The 23,791-nt window shown below is 42.6% G+C and overlaps 1 protein-coding gene across 1 annotated transcript in view; it reads left to right on the top strand.

Moving 5' to 3' along the window:
• Positions 1-922: 922 nt before the first annotated feature.
• Positions 923-23,791, top strand: part of CAB39 (calcium binding protein 39) — a 109,590-nt gene continuing 86,721 nt past the window's right edge. Inside the window, exon 1 of the mRNA XM_010355798.2 lies at positions 923-1,315. The gene's annotated coding sequence lies outside the window, so the exon portion shown is untranslated. The remainder of the gene's footprint in view (positions 1,316-23,791) is intronic.

The raw sequence follows: 23,791 nt of genomic DNA, 5'->3' as shown, positions 1-23,791 counted from the left end.
GTACTTTTAGTAGAGACAGGGTTTCACCGTGTTGCCCAGGCTGGTCTTGAACTCCTGACCTCGTGATCCGCCCACCTCGGCCTCGCAAAGTGCTGGGATTACAGGCGTGAACCACCGCGCCTGGCCTAACTGTCCAGTATTATAAATACCTGTAAGTTTATTAGTCAATTTGTCAACTGTTTGCGCTAGGGGCAGGGACTGTTTCGCTCACTGCCCATTCCCCTGGCGTACAGGAGGCGCTAAAAAAATAGTTCATTAAACATTAAAAATTAGTTCATTACACATTAAAAATAAAGAAACAAAAATACACACATATGGCATTTGTATGTGCCAGGCTTGTCAGAGCTTTGCAATGCACTGTCCCCTTCATCCTCAGAAGCCCGTGGCTGGTACCACTATATTATTATATACTTCTTTTTTTTCTAACATGTGAGGAAATCCAGGCACAGGGACGTGAAACAGCCCGTAGACAGCAAATGGTGGAGCAGGATGTAAATCCAGGTTGCTGATTTAAATAGGAATGTTCCCATTAATCTGGAACGTTCCGGCACTTTCTATGCTGTGTGCCCCTGGATGCTAAAATGATCTGCTCCTCGCAAGCAAGAAAGAATCGGTCTGCGCAAAACGGGATCCAGGTCTTTCGCAGAATTAAGCCTGAAGAGTTGAGGAAGTGGTCGTTCAAAGTGGGCGTGCGATTCCCGCGGGAAGAGCGCTCAGGCGGAGGAGAAGGGGCTGAGCCCCGCCTTGAAAGCTGCGGCGGAGGAAGAGGAACTGCGGGGGCTGGCTTGTACTTTTCTCTTCGGCCCCTCCCGTTCAGGCCTCGCGCCAACTCGCGGCGCCCTGAGTCCGCCAGCCGCTCGGGGGCGCCCAAGGCGGAAGGGGGCGTTGCGGCGCCGCCCGACGCCGCGTCCTCGGAGGCTGCGCAGTGCGCACGTCAAAGCCGGGCTCGGGCCGCGAGTGGGGCGAGGGGATCGGGGAGCGGCGCGGCCTGGGAAACACAGAACCTTCAGGCGCCGGGGCGGGGGCATAGGCGAAGACTTAAGTCGGCGCCGGGCCCCACAGCAGCAGCAGCAACCCGAGTGAACGCAGCAGCGCGGCGGCAGCCGCGGGAGCCCCTGGGCCGCCGTCCGCCCGCGCAGCCGCCGCCGCGGGAGCCCGTCGCCGGGAGCAGGAGCGGGCGGAAGACAACGGAGGGACCGAGCGTCCGAGCCACGCCGCGGGGACCGAACGAGCAGCCCGAGGCGGCGGCGGCGGTGGCCGAGGACGGCGACGGCGACGACGCGGGGGCAGAGAAGGGAACGCCCGGCCCAGCCCCGTGAGTGACCCCCGACCCAGTCCTGCTCGTGGTGCGGACGACTGCCCGGCTTCCGCCTGCCCCGCCGGGCCCTCACCGGCCCCGGGTTTGCCTCCATTTTCTTGGGTGGCGGCGGCCCCGGCCCAGCTGGGCCCCGGAGCCCGCGGGAGCAGCCGGGCCCGGCCTGCCCTCTCCTCCCAGCTCGGCCCCAGCCCTCGCTGAGACGCTCCCTTCGCCTTCGCCGGCGTGGGGCGCCCGGGGGCCTGCGGTCCAGGCGCTCCTGCCGCCCCCTCCGTGGTTCTCAGGCGGGGCTGGCGGCGCGGGGTGGTCCGAGCCGGAGTCGGGAGGGCGGGGAAGTGCGGGCCGGGTCAACTGTCACCGGCTGCACCCGGGCTCCGGCGCCTCGCTCCCGCCCCTGGTAAACTTCCTGTTGTCGGGAGGCAGATACCAGCGTTGTGATGAATTCAGGAAAACGCTTAACTGATTTCTGGTTAGGAATTGTGCGGTCGGAGCGTTCTTGAGTTCAGTGGAACCAGCCGGAGCGCAGACTGCGTGCAGGCGCCGTAGTCGACCCGCGCCGGAGGGATTCAAAGGTGAAGCGGACCCCGGTCCCCTCCCCCGAGGAGCTTAGGCTCTGGTGTGGGAGATAAGACGAGTACACAAATAACTGCGATACCGGGAAGGAGGTGATAAGTCCTGGTGAAAGAACGACAAAGTGCTGGAAGGGCACCCGGAAAAACCGAACCGATCACTTCTGCCTAGCAGAAACCTGGAAGGCTTCCTGGGCGGGGGGTGCTGATCAGAGTCTCGAAGGCCTGATGGGATTTAGGAGAGGAGGGTTGCAGAACAAATGTGTGGAAGGGGCAGCAAAAACGAGAAGACAAAGCCTAGAAATCATGGATAATTCCGTTTGTTGGCGTGGTGCAGAGGGCGGGGGCTATTGGGCTAAAGAGGTATTTTGGGGCCAGATCCTTGAATGCTGTAGAGGAGCTATTTGAGCAGCATTCTAAGAGAAACTTAGAGCTCATTTCTCAGTGACTCATGAGCCCGGAAATGTAGGCTAGGGGATATTAAAGGCGCTCTTGTGAAAGAAGAGAGAAGGAGGCCCAGTCAGGAGTTGACATTCTGTGCCTTGAATATAATGCAGTTTCAGATCGATTTTGACAGCTTCCCAGATATTCAAGTAAATCCATGCCCAAGCTAAGCAAAGTACCTTTGCAGAAAGCTTCATTAGATGTCAGGCTCTTAAGAGGTAATGAAAAGGTGTATATAAAATAAGCCCATCTGCACACAGAAGGTGTTTCTGGTTGTGCGTTCGCTAAAATGCATAAAAACTTCTTGCACTTTGTATTAGGCGTCTGTACTTTGGAGTTACTAAGCTAAACCTACCTTCTTTGAGGTGGCATTTGTGTAAAGTAACAAATTGACGATTTTAAAAAAAGTTACTAATATTCTGTAGAAAACCGGACGTAGACCTTTTTGTAGAAAGGTAAAACTTTGTTTTTATTTTAATTTTATTGCGAGATCTTTATAGTAGAGCCGGAAGTGAAAGTGTTTAGCTTTATTTTGTAGTTTCTTCAAATTGCTAGGAAGTAATTAGCAGCTGTATTTGAAATTTAGAATATACAATCTGTGAAAGCAGCTTAGGGCCTAAGTTTTGTAAGCATGCATTTGTTTACGAGTGAATGCCACCTTTTTGCAGTTTAAAATTTTTCTGCATTTCAAAATAATACATGATCTTTGTCAAAGCTTGCAAAATTCAGGGAGTACTAGAAAATCTTTATAACATTTTCTATAATCTTAACCACTTAGATTTGGTTGCTGTTAACATTTTCGCGTATTTCCTTTCCAGTCTTTTTCTGTGTATTTTTTTTTCTGCATAATGAAATATATTGTATGCGTATGTATACACACACATATCCCTAAGCTTTTCTTATCATTAAATATCTTTATATAAAAAATTTTTACTCAACAATGGAAATCTTTTAAGCGTGTTATGTTTTCCTGACAAAGTTGTATTATTTACCTCAGATGAAATGCAGTAGTTAGGCTTAATAACTACTAGTGTGGACAGAACTTTTTCTAAAAGCTTCTTGCTTGAAGTACATTTATTACTTTGTAAGACTTGGATCCTCTTGTTTGTTGAATAAAGTTTTCATTGGCAGGATGTGTGTTGTCATGAGGTATGGAAGAGGAAGAAAGCACACAGATCTCTGCTATAGGAGTGAATGGACTTCTAAAGGGATGCTGTCAAAAGATTACGGTCATGGCTGGTATACCATCCCCCACAGACGGCGATGCAGTATCCCTTCCCACCCCCCACTTCGCTCCTGAAAAATAGTCTCTACACTAGGGCCATCCATATAGGGTAACTATTTTTTGACCATGATATCACGAAGATTCAGGCTGAATATCAGCATAGAATATTTCATGAAATGGTTTGTTACTATAACAAATGGGTGGTATTTGCTTTCTTGGTTTTGGTTTTTGAGACAGGTTCTCTGTTGCTCAGGCTGAAGTGCAGTGGTGCGAACACGGCTCACTGCAACCTCAACCTCCTAGGCTCAAGCCATCCTCCAACTTCAGCCTCCCATAGATGGGACCACAGGCTTGTACCATCACATCCGTCTAATTTTTGTATTTTTATAGAGACCGGATCTTGACATGTTGCCCAGACTGGTCTTGAACTGCTGGGCTCGAGTAATCCTGCCTTGTCCTCCCAAAGTGCAGGGATTACGGGTGTGAGCGTCCAAGCCCGCCTGAATATTTGTATTTTAATTTCAAGGCAGCTTACTTCCCTTCATCAGCATTTTCTACTTCAGGTTCTTGTATTAAGTCAGTTTTTTCCCATGTATTTTACATTCTAAGGTGTATTAATAAGATCTCTGTTTTTGTTTCATCACGTATAAAGTGAGATACTGAGTAAGGCTATGTATGTTTCCTAAAGTTGATATAGAAAAACTGCTAATAAAGTCCAGTGTAAGTATGGGGTTTGGTAACTTGATTTTTTTTGAATATTTGTATATTGCAAATATGTATGCCACACAGGGTCTTTATTATTTTGGAATATGTACTAAAGTTTTCTGTTTTGATCAACTTTTGTGGGATTATAGATTTCTTTAGTTACTGCCATACTTTCCCAAGAGCCTTTTTTCCAGATTGATGACTAATCACTCACAGTTTTGCCATCTGCCATGAAAATACACAAATCCAACTTCCCCAACCCCACCCTCCCAAAATAAAATTGAATAGTAGGACGGAATTTCGTTTTAGGTATTGTCTTTTGGTTACCTTTCTGGCATTGTTTCTATTCCAGCTCTATTTTATTTTTTAATTTAAAAAATGTTTTAATTAAAAGAGATGGGATCTTGTTCTGTTGCCCAGGCTGGTCTTGAACTCCTGGTCTTATGCTGTCCTCCTGCCCCAGCCTCCCAAAGCCCTGGGATTGTAGGCGTGAGCCACCACACCGACCTCCAGCCCTACTTTTAAAGTTCAGGACGAGGGGTGTAGCTCACTCCTATAATCCCAATGCTTTGGGAGGCCAAGGTGGGAGGATTGCTTGAGCCCAAGAGTTGGAGGCTGACCTGAGCAACATAGCAAGACCCCATATCTACAAAAATAAAAAAATTAGCTGGGCATGGTGGTGTGTGTGCCTGTTGTCTTAGCTACTGAAGAGGCTGAGGCAGGAGGGATTGCCTGAGTCTGGGAATTTGCAGCCTCAGTGAACTATGATCACGGCATTCCAGCATGGGTGACAGAGTGATACCCCATCTCAGAAAACATATCTATAAAATAATAAAAATAAAAATTCATTTTCTCTTTTTCATTGCTCCTTTTAATTGGGCATTTGGTTTTATGAATGTCTTTACATGTTACAGAAATGGGACTGTGGAAGGTGGATTAATATGGATAACAGAAAACCTTTGATAGACTTTTTTTTACACACTTTGTTGTGTGATAAAATTGTGTGAAAAAAGACCAAATCTCTGAATCTCTGAGTTAAATTACTTGTGACTTGTTATTACTGAGGTGTAAAGACTGACATTATGAAGTCAAGTAATCTAAAATTGCGTAGCAATTTGTTCATCAGTATCTTTTGGCCATTGTGAGAAGACTTGTATTAGAGCCTTCTTTAATTACAGAAGGAATTGAACCGTGTGAGAGTTCTTACATTATGTGCTCTTACTGACTCTCCGACCAGATCCCAACCACTTTTTAAAAAATTCTCCTGCAAGGGAGTCTTGCATTGAGAAGGAGAAACTGTCCTCAACTCCCCTAATCTCTGCAGTCCAGAATATGGGGGTAGAGTAAGGTGAAGCAAATATTTCTGCCATCACCATTTGTAGAGTAGACAGGTCTGTGAATAAAATGATCAGTGTTCTTTCTGCCTCTGTTTCTCAGGCCCTCCAAGGATTATGAGAAGAGTTACTGCGGGCCTAGGTGGCAGATCATAGACTGGTGGTGATGAAATCAGGTTAACAGCTTGTTGCCATCTGCATTTTTGGCGGGTGGGGTGCATTGTGGTCCTTCGTTGTGCCATTTCTGTTTCACTGAGCTTCCCGGTCCCACAGTGCTTTTAACTTTTAAAACAGAAGGGGTGAGGGACAGCAGAATTGTGGTTTATAGCAGCTGTGATGTCAAGCCTGCAGAGGAAGGGAGAATGGCATGCAGAGAATTGCAAGAGGTCATTCGGGTGTGAAGTGGCTCCAAAGGAGGGAGGTAAATCCTGCCTTGGCCATTTATGTTGACCATATCCAGTGCATGCCTATTTGTATGATCTTTAATAGCTTTTGTCTTGGTACTCAGAATATAGTGTTTTAAGTTATAGATTGTGTTTGCTTGTTCGTGTGTGTGTGTTCATATGCATATTTTCAAAGATGGAGAAAATCTAGCCATTATTTAGTGGCAGTTTGGTTTTATATGGTAATTATTCTTTGGGAGCATTATCTAGCAAAAATTGTTGAGGACCAAGAAAGTATGATACTGTTAAAAAAACACACACTTTATTTTGGTAATATGTTTGAGAAACAGAATATACATTGTGTAGCTTTATCTTAATTAAGTTCCTACTTTGACCTTGTCTAATGAACTGTAACTTGCTCTTTACAGGGTACCGACTGTTAACATGTTAGTCACTGTTGTCTCCTTTCACAGTAGATTATATGTCAGCTGTATTGAGACACTAGGAAGAAATACTTGAACAGGTTTCTGTTTACATGTCTGTAGTTAAGGCCCACTCTTAGATTTATAGAATTTGGAGAGGCAGTGTTAGCTAGTGGTTAAAAGCACAGGTGCAGCCAGACTGCCTAGATTTTGAACCCTCATTCCTCTGCTGTGGGCTCTATAACCTTAAGTTCCTTCTGTCTAGCTTGAATTCCTTGGACGGTAATAATAGACAATATCTGAGAGGGTTGTAGGACAATTAATTGAGTTGCTACATCTGATGTGCTGCCATATATCAGATGCCTAGACATAAGTTGTGTGATGCCGAGGATAGGCTTTTCCAGGTGGGAGAAACTTTAGAACTTCAGAGACAACCTGGGCAGAATGGTTCTTTCTGCAGGTGGGAACACTGAGGCCCACCATAACTAGAGCAGAGTTTGGTTCACTTTGAGCGGTAACAGGTGTAGCTTTCTGCAAAGTGAAGTCTCTTTCCTAGGGTTGTATGGCTTATTAGCCACAGGACTGAATCTGGAGCCTGATTTTCTTCATTCTTTGTCCAGTTTACTTGAATTAAGTATCATACTTTATGCAGTAATGTCTCCTTTTGAATCTTTTTACTAACATTTACAAAGGTTGTATTCAAAATATATTAAATGCTCTTTGTCATATAATTCTTTTTTAAGGTTTAATATACTAATATTCATAATATTTGTGATGTAGCTGGCAAGTCATTTGGGAGGGGTGTATGAAGTTCAAAGTTGAAATAGGCGAAGAATCAAGGGAAATTGACAAAAATTAGTTAGCTTGGGGGAACAAATTACCATTTAGGTCCACTAAATGTTGGGCAAACCTCTTAGGTAGTATTGTCCCCAACATCATTATTGATAGGAAACCAAAGTGAGGGGTTTGTCCAGGATAACACAAACATTGCACAGTTGAGCCAGAGTTCGAACTCAGGTCTGCCTTACTTCAAAATATGTGCTCCCTGAAATAGGGTATGACTCCCTCATATGAAATCATTTTATTTTCCTTGCTGAGTAGTTTTGAATTAGTATTTTAGAATGAAGGTTTATAAATAGATCCTAATTTGGATTTTAATAGATTTCCAAGCAGTAACCACATGTTATAATCTAAAAGAGATGGTTTATTACAAATGCTTTAGTTGTATAGTCATAATTTGATAAGTGGCTTATAGTTTAGTTAGGCCAGTAGATAGTATTTAATTTCCACATTATTCTTGTAGAGAAGATGGGAGGCCTGTGTTACAGTGGGAAACACAGAAGCCTGGGAATCAAAAGCTCTGGACTGGGTCCTGACTCCGTGACTAATTATGTTGTCACTCTAGACAAGTAACTCCATCTCTCTGGGCTTCAGTCATCCCATTATTACACCAGGGGTCCCAGATTGAAAACCCCTCATGTTCTCTTGCCCTTATTTTCAGTGATTTGTATGTAGGCTTCTGACTTGCCTTTTTCTCCTGCACTGGTTCCCTCCCCTTTTGCTGGTGGTCTTACAGTCTGTCTGAGTACTTTATGACATGTGACTGTGCTTTAACCTTTTTTCTCCCATTTGGTCAGATGCCTAGTGTTATTTCATAGTACTGAAGTTCTCTGCTTAGGGTAAAGAGAATAACATCGAAATGTGTATTTTCAAATTTTCTACCTTTGTGCTTATGAATAAGTAGTTAAGAACTAAATGTTTTATGTTTGTAAAGTACAATCTTAGTAAGTCAGGCTATTTATTAACAAATCCTCAAGCCTCACATCAGTTTCGTTGTCACAACTGTTGTAAAGTTCTGTGAGCTATTTGTTTTAGGGGAAGGAAAGATGTTAACCAAAGGCAATGAGAGTGGGAAAGAAAGGACCAAAAATGTAGACTCAAATTTGGGGATGTAAAGAACATGCTTTGGCTGTAGTTGGTATTAATCCCCTACCTATGTAAAGGTGGCATCCTGGCTTAGATCACAGGGTTCTTGGCAGCTCGGGATTCTGTCACTGGTAAGACATAAAGGGGATATTCACCACCCATTAGCATTCATAACTCCTGAAATGTCTATTATTAATTTGGTCCACAAGTAGTTTTTTTTTTTTCTCAGGACGGAGTCTTACTCTGTTGCCCAGGCTGGAGTACAATGGCGCGATCTCAGCTCACTGCAGCCTCCGCCTCCCAGGTTCAAGTGATTCTCCCACCTCAACTTCCCGAGTAGCTGGGATTGCAGGTGTGCGCCACCTTGCACGGCTAATTTTAGATGGGGTGTCATCATCTTGGCCAGGCTGGTCTCGAACTCCTGACGTTGTGATCCGCCCACCTCCGCCTCCCAAAGTGCTGGGATTACAGGCATGAGCCACCACACCAGGCTTAAGCAGTTTTTAATGCCCCTTGTGCTAGGTAGTGTTCTAAAGACCGGGCCTCAAGGAGCTCTCGGTAAACAAGTTTTTTCCTGCTTTGATGGCATATGATCAGCCAGCCAGTTCATTTACTTTTGAATTCTATAGCAGGGAGACAGAAACTCAGGCCATTAACGTGACCCAGGTAGATACTCTTTTGACTTCCATCTCTAGTTACAGTATGGTTTCATCGCTATTCAGCATTGGTGAGTTACAGGTTTTTCATATGTATGTAAGTTTCATGTCTCTAGATTGTAATTTATTTGAATAGAGGTTTTTTGTTTTTTACCTTTTAAAATTTATCTTCTCTCCCCTTTTCCCACCTCATGTTTTCAGAGTATAATAATACGTTCTTTCTATAAATACTAAATGATACAGCTATGTAGTAGTATGATAAAACTTTTTTTTTTTTTTTTTTTGAGAAGGATTCTTGCTCTGTTGCCCAGGCTCGAGTGCAGTGGCGCGATCTCTGCTCACTGCAACCTCCACCTCCCGAGTTCACGTCATTCTCCTGCCTCAGTCTCCCGAGTAGCTGGGACTACAGGCACCCACCACCACACCTGGCTAATTTTTTTGTATTTTTAGTAGAGTCAGGGTTTCACCATGTTAGCCAGGATAGAGTATGAGAAAACTTTTGCAGTCAGCATGGTGGCTCATGCCTGTAATCCCAGCACTTTGGGAGGCCAAGGTGGGCAGATCACTTAAGGTCAGGAGTTCAAGACCTGCCTGGCCAACATGGCAAAGCCCTGTCTCTACTAAAAATACAAAAATTAGCTGGGCATGGTGTCAGGTGCCTGTAATCCCAGCTACTTAGAAGGCTGAGGCAGGAGAATTGCTTGAGCCCTGGGGGTGGAGGTTGCAGTGAGCCAAGATCCTGCCACTGCACTCCAGCCTGAGCAACAAGGAAACTCCATCTCAAGAAAAAAGAAAAAGAAAACTTGCTTAGCAGAGATGAAATACTTAACAAAAATACAGTTTTTTTCTGTTTATCTTTTTATTTCAGCTATATTTGTGCTTATTTGAAAGTGATTTACATACTATGATAATTGGAGGATCCCCTTTTCCCAGATAAGTTCCACATAAAGCCGTGTTTTCCAAATTGTGTTTTGTAGAATGCCAGTCTTACGAGAGATTGTTTATAGGAGAGCTTCCAGGGTGAGATTTTAACTTGGGAAAACACTGGGTTAAACGTAGTTAAATAGATTTTTCTTTTTGGTGGTGATTGTGTTACTGTTTTTCTGCAGAGCTTGTCAGAGTTTTTAGTAGTGTGTATTGGCAAGTTGAGAAATACTGCACATTATATTTCCTTCCTTCAAGTGTATTTGGTCGAAAGAACACCCCCTCCCCCCAGGAAATACCCACAAACATCTTGAAGAAAGGTTCTACTGGAACACAGTTTGAGAAACCCTCTTATTTGCATATTTATTAGTATGGCATTCAAAGCATTTACTTGCTAATTGGGATGATAATTTTTTATCAGTTGAAATTCAACTAAGATTGTAGTGGCTTTCCAAACTTTTTTTTTTTTTATTTCAGCCTGCAGTGAGAAATTATGTTTTTGATCAGTGACCCAAGACATATATATAACACACACTCTCAAAACTGAAAAAGAAATTTCATGAAACAGTACTTAGGTCTTACTACATATAATGCATTCTGATATTTTCTGTTTTATTTCTTAATGCTTTTTATGAACTACGAAAATAATTCAGCATTGAGAGATACTACAAGGTTACATGAATTTATAAACTTATGTTAGAGTGAGAATATACGATACAAACTTTCATTTTTCTATTTAAAAAATGTGTTCTGTAGAGATGGGATCTCACTATATTGCCGAGGCTGGCCTTAAACTCCTGGGCTGAAGTGATCCTCCTGTACCAGCATCCCAGAATGCTGGGATTACAGGCATGAGCCACCTTGCCCAGCCCCAAACTGTTGTATAAGTGAGAAAACTAAAGCTCAGTGTAGAAAAGAGGTGGGAGGGGCTCTGGCCATTCTGGATTTAAATCCTGGTTATGTGTTGTTGGGCAGGGTGTTTAATGCCTGTTTTTCCTCAGCTTTCTCATTTGTTACAGAGCAATAATAGAACCTATACATAAAGTAGCTGTGAGGATTCAGTAAGAATGCCATGCATAGTGTGTCTGCTAGTGTGCTCTAAGTGCCCAGTACATTTTAGCTTTTATGATGGTTGAAGTCTCAAATTCTTTCTGCTGTACTATACGTACTTTGAAAAATATTTTAAGACTGTGGAAGTGTTTAAGTAACCTCCAAGTAAAGCTGGACTCTTGATCTCTAGTTGGATGTATCATTTGTTGTGATCTCAGCCCTCTGAAATAGTAAGTTTTAAAAATAGCGAAAAGGAGCCACTTAAAGTTGTTTTGTATCAGTTGCAAGTGGACTCTCGGTTGCCGAGCTTTATACTATATTATTGTGTAGTTTTAAAACTATTCTTTTTTAACTTTCTTAATTTTCAGTTTTGTTAAAGAAAAGAATGAATACTTTAGCGGCTATTCAAGCCTTTTTTTTTTTATTCTTTATAAACTTGTAATTAAATACAAATACATTGATACCTGTAACCTATTAATTTAGCTTTCTTGTAGTTTTAATTCATTAAAATTTTTAAAAAGTTACTGTTTCCTGTTTTATCCACGTGTCTGCAGGTTTGGTGAGTTTGCCCATTCTCAGTGTATTATATTGCCTTTGCGGGTTTAGTTTTGTGTCCTGACCTAAGAAAAGGGACATTTACAGGGGATTTACAATAGTTGGAGCCTGATTTCCCATTATCTTTTTTTTTTTTTTTTCCTTTCTGGTTTAGACACTTTATTTTCATTTCTCTGCTTTGGGCTTCCTGAACCCACCCCATTTAAATTTTAAGGTTGAACCTCCCCCAAAAACAGGAAGACAAGCAAGTCTCTGATTCAACATTCTTGGGGGAGTAAGTTTTACTCTCCAAAGCCACATCACAGAAATCCTGCTGCCCCTTCTGCAGCAGGTGTGTCCTCATCTGTACGTTCCTGCAGTGTGTTGTCTTTGTGTTGATCCTCCAGTTGTCTCACCTCCCAGACCCTTCTCCTCCTCTTAGTGCCCCACCCCACACTGTCCTTGGAGAGCCGCTCTATCACCAGGGCACCCAGAACCCCCTGCCTGCTGATTGGGCTTTGGTTGGGTCTAGCCACTGGAAGCCCTGGGCAGGAGATTAGAGGGTAGGAGGAAAAAGAACTCAGCGTATGTCTTGGCCTGCCCTGTCCGTGCCCTCGTGGCATTGTTTGGCCAGGGGTTCCCATTATCTTAAACACAGCTCGCTACTTCGTTTATTAATGGCACTACTGAGGCATTTGAGTTTTCTAGCCATGGATTGTTTCTCAGTTTGTTTCTTTTATCCTCCAGTTTGTCTTCAGTGTGACCTGAAGTTGCTGAAATAAGAGGTTCCAATCAGCATCACCGCCACATACCAATTCAGTATGAAAATAGCATAAAGAGGGCCTGGTGGTGTGGCTCACACCTGTAATTCCAGCACTTTGGGAGGCTGACGTGGGTGGATCCCTTGGAGCTTTTAGGAGTTTGAGACCAGCCTGGGCAAAATGGTGAAACCCTGTCTCTACTAAAAATACAAAAAATGAGCTGAGTGTGGTGATGCACACCTGTAATCCCAGCTACTTGGGAGGCTGAGGCATGAGAATCGCTTGAACCTGGGAGGTGGAGGTTGCAGTGAGCCGAGGTTGCACCATTGCACTCCAGCCTGGGTGACAGAACGAGACTGTCTTCAAAAAAAGAAAAAGAAAATAGCACAAAGGCATACAGATTCTCTGCCTGTGTGAACAGGAGGAATGTGATAAAAAGAATAAATAATTGCTAACATAGCACATGTATGTTAGCTGCTGATAAATTAAGACCTCTGTGAATAGTTTACCTCGTTTAATCTTTTAATAGCCCTTTTTAATATCAAATTTTGTCCTCATACTTTTAGGTGAGTAATGGAGAAAAGCAAGCAAATTATGTAATTGTACTGAAGTTATACATGTAGAAAGGGGTCCTAGATTTGAAACCCAAGTCACAGAGCTTGAACTTGCAACCTACCATGCTGCCTCTACCACGGGATACTGGAATGTAGCATCATCCTGGAACGTAGGACATTTCTGATACAGAAACAGATGAAATCAAGTCTCCTGGTCAGGATGTTTGATGTCTCAGGACACAGAGAACTTTCATTTCTCATGACTGAGTTGCTGTCAATGATCTTTGAGGAGTTGTGATAAAGTGGAGCCATGCAAGAAAATTAGGAAAGTTAAAAGTACGATTTTTCCATAAAAGGAAAAGATGGAATCTACAAATCATGAGACTGCACTTGATGTTGATTGCCAGACAGAGTCCGAGCTATGTGTTGATTTCTAGAAGCTACCATCCATTTATTAACTATTTCCTTTTTTAGTAGGATTCTATTAAATGTCTTAGATAAGGATGGGGCAGGATAGGATTGCTGAAAGAATGCATGGTTCTTCCATATTTGAGATTGTCTGAAAATATTAAATCGTACAGTTTAAATTGGAATATTTTTCTAGGACTTAAAGTCATTTTGATGGTTTTGCTTTTTAATTTAATTTTTTTTTTAGACAGAGTCTCTCTCTGTTACTTGGGCTGGAATGCAGTGGCAGGATCTTGGCTCACTGCAACCTCTGCCTCCTGGATTCAAGTGATTCTCGTGCCTCAGCCTCCTGAGTAGCTGGGATTACAGGTGGCCAGGCTGGTCTTGAACTCCTGGCCTCAAGTGAGCTGCCCACCTTGGACTCCCAAAGTGCTGGGATTACAGGCATGAGCCACTGCGCCTGCCTTCATTTTGATGTCTTTATAGGATCCTTTTACTTGTGTTCATTATAGCTATCTAATATGCTTTGGGGGAGTCTCATATGGCACATTAGTCACAGGTACGGTGGCCTGCATCCCTATGCCTTAACCTTCCCATGTAGGCAGGAAGGAACTAGGAACTGTTAGTATCTTCCTGTATGTGAACACAGCAAAGTAAATACTTTCTGTTTATATATTGTTAAAATCATCCATTTCTGTTCTTGAAGATCGTTGCTAACCTATTCGTTTACTCAAAAGCTAGTCTTGGTCTTGTTCACATAGTGATTGGAAACTGAGTTGATGGGAAGAGGGCAACCCTTCCCCACAGAAGCTGAAAGGGAGGGGCAGGGAATGTTTTTTCTTTTTTAGTCTTACAGAAGGTCCCCAACTTTTTAAACATAGTGAAAGGAAGACAGAAGGAATCAGTGTGCTTAGCATACGAGATTGTATGCTGATGCCCTTTGGTGTTTGAAAAGGTCAAAAGACTGTCTTTTATGGAGGCTTTTATTATTGTTGAGAAGAGGAAGGAATAATAAATACAGAGAGGGAAGAGGAACAAGACAGGAGTATATCCAGAAGAAAGTGACCAAGTAACCATAGACACTGGGTCTAAATGTGTGTGTCATGCACAACTTTGAAAGAGCTAATAATGAAGGTGGAACCGATTGCTTTTCAGAATTGTCTTAAGAAGTAGAGCACTTGAATAGATTGTTAACCATATGTAAATATTTAAATATATATAAATTGGAAGAGGGCAACCCTTCCTCATGGAAGCTAAAAGGGAGGGGCGGGGGATATTTTAAATGTATGTAAGCATTTAAATATGTATGTATTTAAGAAGTAGAGCACTCGGATAGATTGTTAACCATATGTGTGTGTATATATATATATATTTTTTTTCTTTTTTCTTTTCTTTCTTTTTTTTTTTTTTTTTTTTTTTTTGCGACAGTGTCTTGCTCTATCACCCAGGCTGGAGTCCAGTGGCGCAGTCTTGGCTCACTGTAGCCTCAACCTGGGCTTGAGTGATCCTCCTACCTCAGCCTCCTGAGTGACTGGGACTACAGGTGTGTACCATCATGCCCAGATAATTTTTTTGTATTTTTTGTAGAGATGGGGTTTCACTCTGTTGCCCAGGCTGGTCTAGAACTGGGCTCCAGTGATCCATTTGCCTTGGCCTCCCTAAGTGGCCAAGTGCCGGGATTACAGGTGTAAGCCACTGTGCCTGGCCTTAACTTATGGAATATATTAAATATATATTAAAGGTTGTGGCCTCCCAACCAGATAGGGGAAGGAGTACTCCAGACCCAGTTAGCATAGAAATTATATACTCTCATATAAATGGTATTCCTAACATATATACCCATGTAGAAATTATATGTTCTCTTTAAAAGTTTCAAAAAACATAAACTAGATTTATTCTAGATCCTAGAATACCAAAAGATACCAAATTAATGTTACAAAACTAGCCTAGGCCAGGCGCGGTGGCTCATGTCTGTAATCCCAGCACTTTGGGAGCCTGAGGCAGGAAGATCACCTGAGGTCAGGAGTTCAAGACCAGCCTAGCCAACATGGTGACTGAACTGTTTAGTACAGTCTCTACTAAAAATGCAAAAGTTAGCTGGGTGTGGTGGCATGCGCCTATGGCCCCAGCTGCTTGGGGGCTGAGACAGGAGAATTGCTTGAACCTGGCGGGCGAGGTTGCAGTGAGCCGAGATCACACCACTGCACTCCAGCCTGGGTGACAGAACGAGACATCGTCTCAAAAAGTAAAAATAAATAAAAACTAGCCTAAACTCTTAAAAACCTAATCAAATATAAAATATAAGAACAACAACCTGATAAGACATTACAAAGGACAAAAATTGTATTCCAATTTATCTTTTTTTTTTCTGCTCACTGCAGCTCTTCCACCCAAGCTCAAGTGATTCTCCAGCCTCAGTCTCCCGAGTAGCCAGGATTACAGGGGTGAGCCACCACTCCCAGCTAATTTTTGTAGAAATGGTGTTTTGCCATGTTGAAAGTGCTGGGATTACAGGCGTGAGCCACTACACCCTGCCCCAATTTATCTTTTATATGTGTTTTTGAGACGGGGTTTTGCTTTATCACCCATTCTGGAGTGCAGTGGCGCAGTCATAGAGTTTACTGTAGCCCCGAACCCCTAGGCCTAAGCAGCCCTCCTGCCTTGGCCTCCTGAGTAGCTAGGACTACAGGCATGTGCCACCACACCCAGCTATAATTTTTTAAACTTTTTGTGGAGACGGGAATCTCATTTTGTCTCCTAGATTGGTCTCGAACTCCTGGGCTCAAGCAATCCTCTTGCCGTGGCCTCCCAAAGTGCTAGAATGACAAGCATGAACCATTGCACCTGGCCCCAGTTTCACTTACAGAAACCATGAACTTTCTGAGTAAAACACCAGCAAAACTAATTAAATATGAAATTGTTAAAGAAGACAAAACCTGGTATTTACTGTGTGCCAAGTAAGTGTTTTAAGCACTAACGTGATCTCAGTTAATCCCTGCAGCTTGAAGAAAGAGATTACTATGCTTATTTTACACATTATGAAATATAGGCCAAAAGGTTAAATAGTCTGCCCAAAGATAAGTTGCGAATAAGCCACAGAGCCTGATTTTGAACCTTGAGAGGTTTGCACCAGCTAGTATTTAACCTCTGGCTATATCGTCCCAATATGTGCCAGGATAGCAATGTTAAACAGGTCTTCTTGTTTTATGAACTCTTGAAACCAGAAAACAAAACAAGGATGCCCAGTAACACTGATGTTTGATAATATCTTGGCCAGTGCAAGAATACATCGAATAAAAGACTTAACTGTGGGAAAAAATGGTGGAATATAGCAGTATCTGCAGATGGTCGCAATTTTAAACCTGGGAAAACCAAGAGAATCAAATCAGGAGTTAAAAATAAGAGTTTAGTGCCTGGCGTGGTGGCTCATGCCTGTAATCCCAGCACTTTGGGAGGCCGAGGCGGGTGTGTCACCTGAGGTCAGGAGTTCGAGACCAGCCTGGCTAACGTGGTGAAACCCCGTTTCCACTAAAAATACAAAAAATTAGCCGGGTGTGATGGCGTGTGCCTGTAATCCAAGCTATTCAGGAGGCTGAGGCAGGAGAATGGCTTGAACCCGGGAGGTGGAGGTTGCAGTGAGCCGAGATCTCCAACGTGGGCAACAAGAGCAAAACTGTCTAAAAAAGAAAAGAAAAAGTTAAGTAAGATGGTTTTATAACACATAAAGATATTTAATAATTGGTACCATTTGGTTATGAAAAATCTTGACCAAAAACCTCATTCATTATAGCAATAAAAAATGAAATGCCCAAGGTGAGGGAATCTATAAATATTTGAGATTTTTACAAGAAAAGTATAAATTTAATTAAGTGAAAAAAGACTTAAATAAGAACAAATGAGAATTTTTTTCCAAGTTGAATTGATGTAGTATTGGCCAGATAATACTGTCAGTTTTTTAAGAAGTTGACTTACGAAACACAGTAAAAGATACGTACGAGCCTACTACATAAGCAACATCACACATTAGTGGAGAAAAATAAAGGATTATTTAGAAAAAATTTTTTCTTATAATTTTTGAGGCAGAATCTTGCTCTGTCACCCAGGCTAGAGTTTCAGTGGCACGATCACGGTTCACTTCAGCCTCTTACCTCCTGGGCTCAAGTGATCTCCCACCTCAGCCTCCCGAGTAGCTGGGACTACAGGTGCACACCACCACACCCGGTTAATTTTTGTAGTTTTTGCAGGTTTCACCATGTTGCCCAGGCCAGAGCAAAACATTTTTAAATGTTTGGTTATTCTTTGGGAAAATCAATTGTGATAATTAAGGTACCCTTTATATGAAAATATATCAAATGGGAGAATGTATAGAAACCATACATTAGAAGAAAACTTTTTTTTGTTTGAGACCAAGTCTTGCTCTTGACCCCCAGGCTGGAGTGCAGTGGCGTGAGACCAAGTCTTGTTCTTGACCCCCAGGCTGGAGTGCAGTGGCGTGATCTCGGCTCACTGCAGCCTCCGCTTCCCAGGTTCAAGTGATCTTCTGCCTCAGCCTCCCGAGTAGCTGGGATTACAGGCACCCGCCACCACCCCGGGCTAATTGTTGTATTTTTAGTAAAGACGGGGTTTCGCCATGTTGGTCATGCTGGTCTTGAACTCCTGACTTCAGGTGATCCACCGGCCTCAACCTCCCAAAGTGCTGGGATTACAGGCGTGAGCTCCTGGCCAAGAAAACTTATGTGAATATCAATTGGAGGAAAAAGCAGGCTTATTTTCATTGCTGTCGAGTGACAGAAGAAAAGAACTAAGAAAAATGCGTGAAAAAAATTTGTGCGATGATGGCCAAAGTGTTGACATTTACCTCAGTATAGTAAAAGCTTATATAAATTGATAACTGTCATTTATTAGTAAGCTCCTTTTATGTTTCAAATGCTGCCCTAGGCATTTTATTCATGTTAAAATTTTATAACTAATTGAGATACAGAAGGTCAGTGTTTTACCCCCAGATTTTGGTTCACACTGCTACTAAACAGCAGAGCTGGGATTTAAACTGGGGTCTGATAAGAGATGGTCTTAATCCTTAAAGCATGCTGCCTTTCAAGCAAGTTAAAAGCTAAAACACTGGACAAGTGAACAGCCAGATCAGATAGTGGCTAAATAAAGTAAATGTAAATAAAACAATGGGCGGTGCTGTTAGAGATTTTAACAAGTAGTAATGCTTAATGCAGGTAGGGTTGCATTGAGATGCATAAGGCAAGATGATCTCATATACTGCTGGTAGGGCCTTTCTGGGCAAGAGTTTGGTCCAGGATATAGCCAGATTGTTAAGATACTCATGTAAACCAGGAAAAAATAAAATTCCTTTTTCATCTTACTACAAGTGATCTTCAGTGTCTTAAAAAATCTAGCTGTTTTATTGATGATGGTGGTGGTTGCTCAACTCTGAATATACTGAAAACTATTGGATTTTATGCTTCAAAATACTTTGAGACAAAGTCTCACTCTGTCACCGAGGCTGTGAGTGCAGTAGTGTGATCATAACTCACTGTAGCCTCAAACTTCAGGCCTCAAGTAATCGTCTCTCCTCAGCCTCTCAAGTAGCTAGGACTACAGAGGAGCACATCCACACCTAATTTTTAAATTTCTTATAGAGACAGAGTCTTGCTATGTTGCCCAGCCTAGTCTTGAACTGGTCTCAGGCAATTCTCCCGCCTGGGCCTCCCAAAGTGCTGGGATTATGATGTGAGCCACCATGCCCAGCTGAATTGTATGCTTTAAATAGGTAAATTGTATGGTATATGAATTTTATCTCAATAAAGCCAATATTTAAAATATCTAGCTATTTTAGCTGTTGAGTGGAGAAGAAAATAGTTAGCTTTTTCGAACTTTGTGTTGTTAAAAATGTTCCAACAAGTTAGAGCCTTCCAGTTCATCCTGCACTGATTTTATTGGTATACCCCATTTAATGGAGTATCCTAAATCTACGGAAAGTGGAATTAGGTCTAAGACTGTCTTAGTGAGTGGTCAAAGGAGACAGAGCTGAGAGCTTGGTGAAATTACCTCTTTTTTTTTTTTTTTTTTTTTTTTTGAGACAGAGTCCCACTGTCGCCCAGGCTGGAGTGCAGTGGGGCTATCTCGGCTCACTGCAAACTCTGCCTCCCGGGTTCACACCATTCTTCTGCCTCAGCCTCCTGAGTAGCTGGGACCACACCTGGCTAATTTATTGTATTTTTTAGTAGAGGCAGGGTTTCACTGTATTAGCCACGATGGTCTCGATCTCCTGACCTCGTGATCCACCCACCTCGACCTCCCAAAGTGCTGGAATTACAAGCGTGAGCCACCGTGCCTGGCCGAAATTATCTCTTAACAGGAGAACTCAGTTTCAGGTTTATCAGTCAGTTTTAAGACCACTTACTTGGGTTTTAAGAAACATCTTCTACCTCAGATTTATTTAAAACTAATGTGTGCATACAAACATAATCTCTGTTGATTTTCAATTGTGTCCCACCTTGTGAGGAGTACATGAAGATGGCCCTTGCTGTCTAGTGGCATGTATACATGTAAATGCATTTATTGTTAATTTTCAAATACAGGGGTGCATAAATCAGGGTAAAATCGCTCAAAGGTTCAGTGGGGAGAAAAAAAGAAGCAACTCATGTTGAGATGCTGGCTGCTGGGGGAATGAGACCAGTTAGATCAGCCTGTTCTGATTATTCAGCAGTGAGAGCAGGATGGGATGAATGATGATGATGATGAAGTATGTGCCTGTAGGAGAAATGGCAACTAGTTGCCCACCTGGCCTGGGTCAGTGTGGTTAGTGGGAAGTTGAAAAATTATTTATTTCATGACATAGGCATAGTCCCCAATAAATCTCGAGCATTATAGATACTTACTGATTTGAGGTATTAAAAACTGCCAAGAGAGACTTCTTTACGTCATCACTGACAATTAAAAAAAATTTTAAATAATGGAATTTTTTTCAACCAGGACTAACAAATATTTATGTGCAGGTTACCCTGCTGCACCCTACTGTAAGTAGAGGGTTCTCTGTCTTTGCTAGGTTGAGAAGTGGACATGTGCAGGTAAGTTGGCTAGTCATAGGGAATCAAAATAGTCACAGATTAGTAGGGGCGAACAAATGTCCTGACTTCCCAGACAGCACACATTTATGCCTGTTGTCCTGATGTATTTATTCATTGTGCCCCGCTTCCTTCTCCAATTTGCCCTGGTTTGGATGATAAATTGTCATCTTACCATTCAGCAGTTGCAAGACTAGCTGTTTCTTGACCGCCTCCTCTCATTTTTTTTGCTGTTAAGGATGCAAGACTATTGTATCAGGTCCTAGGGTGTCCCCCTGGCGTACCCCCAAGGTAGTTTGATTCTTGGGTGTTGCTTCTGGAGCTGTAGCATTCCTTCTTTGAAACTAAAAGGGGTTTCAGTAGATTGTCTTGACTGTTCTTCCTTCTCGATGAGAGCTGTATGCTGTTAGCACTTCCGGCTCTAAAGTATTCAACTTTGCTTGAAAGGAGACTCTAAATGTAAACACCGGTTTTGCCCAAATTCTCTCTTGCTTCACTCTCCCGTAAGTAGCTTCTCAGGAACTATTGAAAGAGAAATTAGAGAGTTGCAGATTTTAAATGGTTGTTACTGGATGCCTTATAACTCTAAAAAAGGACTGTTTAAGGAGACAGTGTGGCAGTATTCCTATACTTACATATTTGTATAATGTTTAATTTATTTTCCATATCCCTTCCAAGTTTTAGAGCAAATGTTTCCAAGGGAAATACCAGGAGTTTCACAAGATCGTTTTGGGAGTTGAGTTTAGGATGGCCAGGGGAAAAATTACATTTAATTTGTATTTGCTTATATAATCTTGAACTTTATTCTCAATTTGTGAAAATAAGACATACTGTTTTTACACTTTAATTTTTTCTTTGTTTCTTCCCCTGTTAATGACACATTTCAGATCTCCATCCCCAAAAGTAGATATGCAGAGTATATGGAAGAATAAAAGACAGTGCCACTCTCAGCCTGCCCTAAGCCAGTTTGGCCCTCTAAAAGGTAAAGAGAAGAAAGATCTGACCCCTGCCCTTAGAGGTAGCCCTTTGTATTAATTGGAACTCTCGTGTTTCTTCCAACAAAACAGGGATTTAGTAAAATTTTATTTTGGGGAAAAGGAAGGAGGTGCATCTGGGTCTCAAAAGCTGGAACCAAGAATAAAGGCACCTTTAAGACTGTCCATTTCCTACTGCATTTCCTTGCTTATTCGCCCCATGATCTCTGTGCAGACTAGATTTTTCCACCTGATAGAAAATCTGGCCACCTGCATTTCTTAAGTATGTATCGTGAAACTTCAGCCCTTGGATAGACTGGACTTCCTGTTTGGTGTCTAGCTTGCCCCTCCCTAACCTCTCGGTTAGGTTGTTGAGGCCAGCAGGGGTGTGGTCATGTAAGGCCTTAGTACCACCCACTGGAGCTATGTGAGTGGTGTGTGTGAGTGGGCGAGTTGCCAGAAATAAATGGTGCTGGGGGGTGATACAGAATGACCCTGTGACCTTTCCAAGGATTGGTGGAATGTGTCGTCTTCCCCTCCCATTTGTTTAGGTTTCCAGAATCAAATTCCGTAGACTTCTTGGTTATTTGACCCAGACCACGTCTTCATTCCTGTTGTTTTGCCCTTTATCTCTCATGTTAGTCTTAAAGGTAGACCCTGTTTTAGGGCTTTTGGCCACAGGTATCATGAAGGCCTGAGGGAGTCTAAAGGGCTGGCCCACAGGATCCCAGAGGCATTCCACCCTGACTGAGGAGCCACTGCATTTATATTCACTCAACTGCAGAGGGAGGAAATGGAATATGTGCCCCACCCAGGTGGAACACTCTTCTGCATTATTAGTCTTCTGGTCTAAACCATCAATATTTGGCAGCGGTGGTGGGGTTGTGTTTTCTGTTGAATCATAGGAAAGCATCAAGTGACCAATACTTGTTGATTGGGTAGCATTTGGTTTATCTCATCGGCCTGTTTTCCATTTACATTGTGCTCTTTGCTGGTCACCTCCCCTGATACCCTTCGAATTCTTGTTGTTTTCCTTAATTTCCTTAAAGAGTTTGGAGTAGAATGTGGAATCGCAGTTTACAAGTAGAGCTCAGCCATTATTTTATTTATTTTTTTATTTTTGAGAGAGAGTTGTTGCTGTGTCACCCAGGCTGGAGTGCAGTGGTGCAATCTCGGCTCACTGCAACCTCTGCCTCCTGGGTTCAAGCAGTTCTCCTGCCTCAGCTTCCTGAGCAGCTGGGATTACAGGCACGTGCCACCACACCTGGCTAATTTTTGTATTTTTAGTAGAGATGGGGTTTCACCATGTTAGCCAGGCTGGTCTTCAACTCCTGGCTTCAAGTGATCCACCCGCCTTGGCCTCCCCAAGTGCTGGGATTATAGGCATGAGCCACTGCTCCTAGCTCAGCCAATATTTTAATTTATGAATGGTTTGTATACCTGGTTAAAAATTAATTTTTTGGGGGGTGGGGTGGGGGGAACAGAGTCTCCTTCTGTCACCCAGGCTGGAGTGCAGTGGTGCAGTCACGGCTCACTGCAGCCTTGACTTTGCCAGCTCAAGCAGTCCCCCTACCCCAGGCTCCCAAGTAACTGGAACCCTAGGTGCACACCACCACACTCAGCTAATTTTTAAACTTTTTTGTAGAGACTAGGTCTCACTGTGGTGCCCAGGCTGGTCTTGAACTCCTGTGCTCAACCAGTCCACCTGCCTCAGCCTCCCAAAGTGCTGAGATTATAGGCATGAGCTACCGTGCCCAACAACAAAAAAAATATTTTTCTATAAAGACCATTTAGACTTTAATATCTATAATGGCTTGCATGTAATAGGGGCTTGAAAAGTGTGGTGAAGAAACTTGGAAGTATTTTTATTCATCTTTACTTACCAGAAAGGAGAACAACAGGAATTAAGCAGTTACTACACACTGCATAGGGGCTCTTCCAGAGATGGAAGAGTTATGGCGACCATCTCTCACGTTCGAGTGGGCTGGTTTGCTGTTACTCATGGATAGAATGTATTTGACTCTCAAGAAAAATGGTGGAAGTTTCCTCTTTTGCTGCACATTGTACATATTGATGGCTTTAACACATTTTCTCTGTTTGACTTAATGTAGTAATCTCTTCCCAGACAGGATGTCCCTGTCACATTGTTACCTATTTCTACCACAGTGAGAATATTGACATGCTAGATCTTAACAGTATTTAACAAATTTATCGTGTTGGTAAGGTTAAAAGCTACACTCTCATGCTAAAATTAGATTTTTTCATGTTCTTTGCCTGCCATTTTAGGGAAATGGAGAAAATTAGGAACATGTTTCCTTCTCTCGTTTTCTTCTTTTTTTTTTTTCCTCCCTTCTGTCTTATCTTCCACTTCACCCGAAGGAATTAGATAAAAAGCAATGGAAAAGTAAAGAGAGATGAAATTGTTCTCAGGGCAAGGTTAGTATCAAATGCATGTCTTTTACACTAGCTGGATGAAGCCTACACATTTGGCTTTGAGTTTGAGTAGCCAGAACAAAGAAAGAGCGAGCAAA

This window comes from Rhinopithecus roxellana, chromosome 14 (genome assembly GCF_007565055.1).
Source record: "Rhinopithecus roxellana isolate Shanxi Qingling chromosome 14, ASM756505v1, whole genome shotgun sequence".
NCBI classification, from domain to species: Eukaryota; Metazoa; Chordata; class Mammalia; order Primates; family Cercopithecidae; genus Rhinopithecus; species Rhinopithecus roxellana.
Note: the sequence above shows the minus strand (reverse complement) of the source record. Positions and strands in the feature narration are given on the sequence as shown.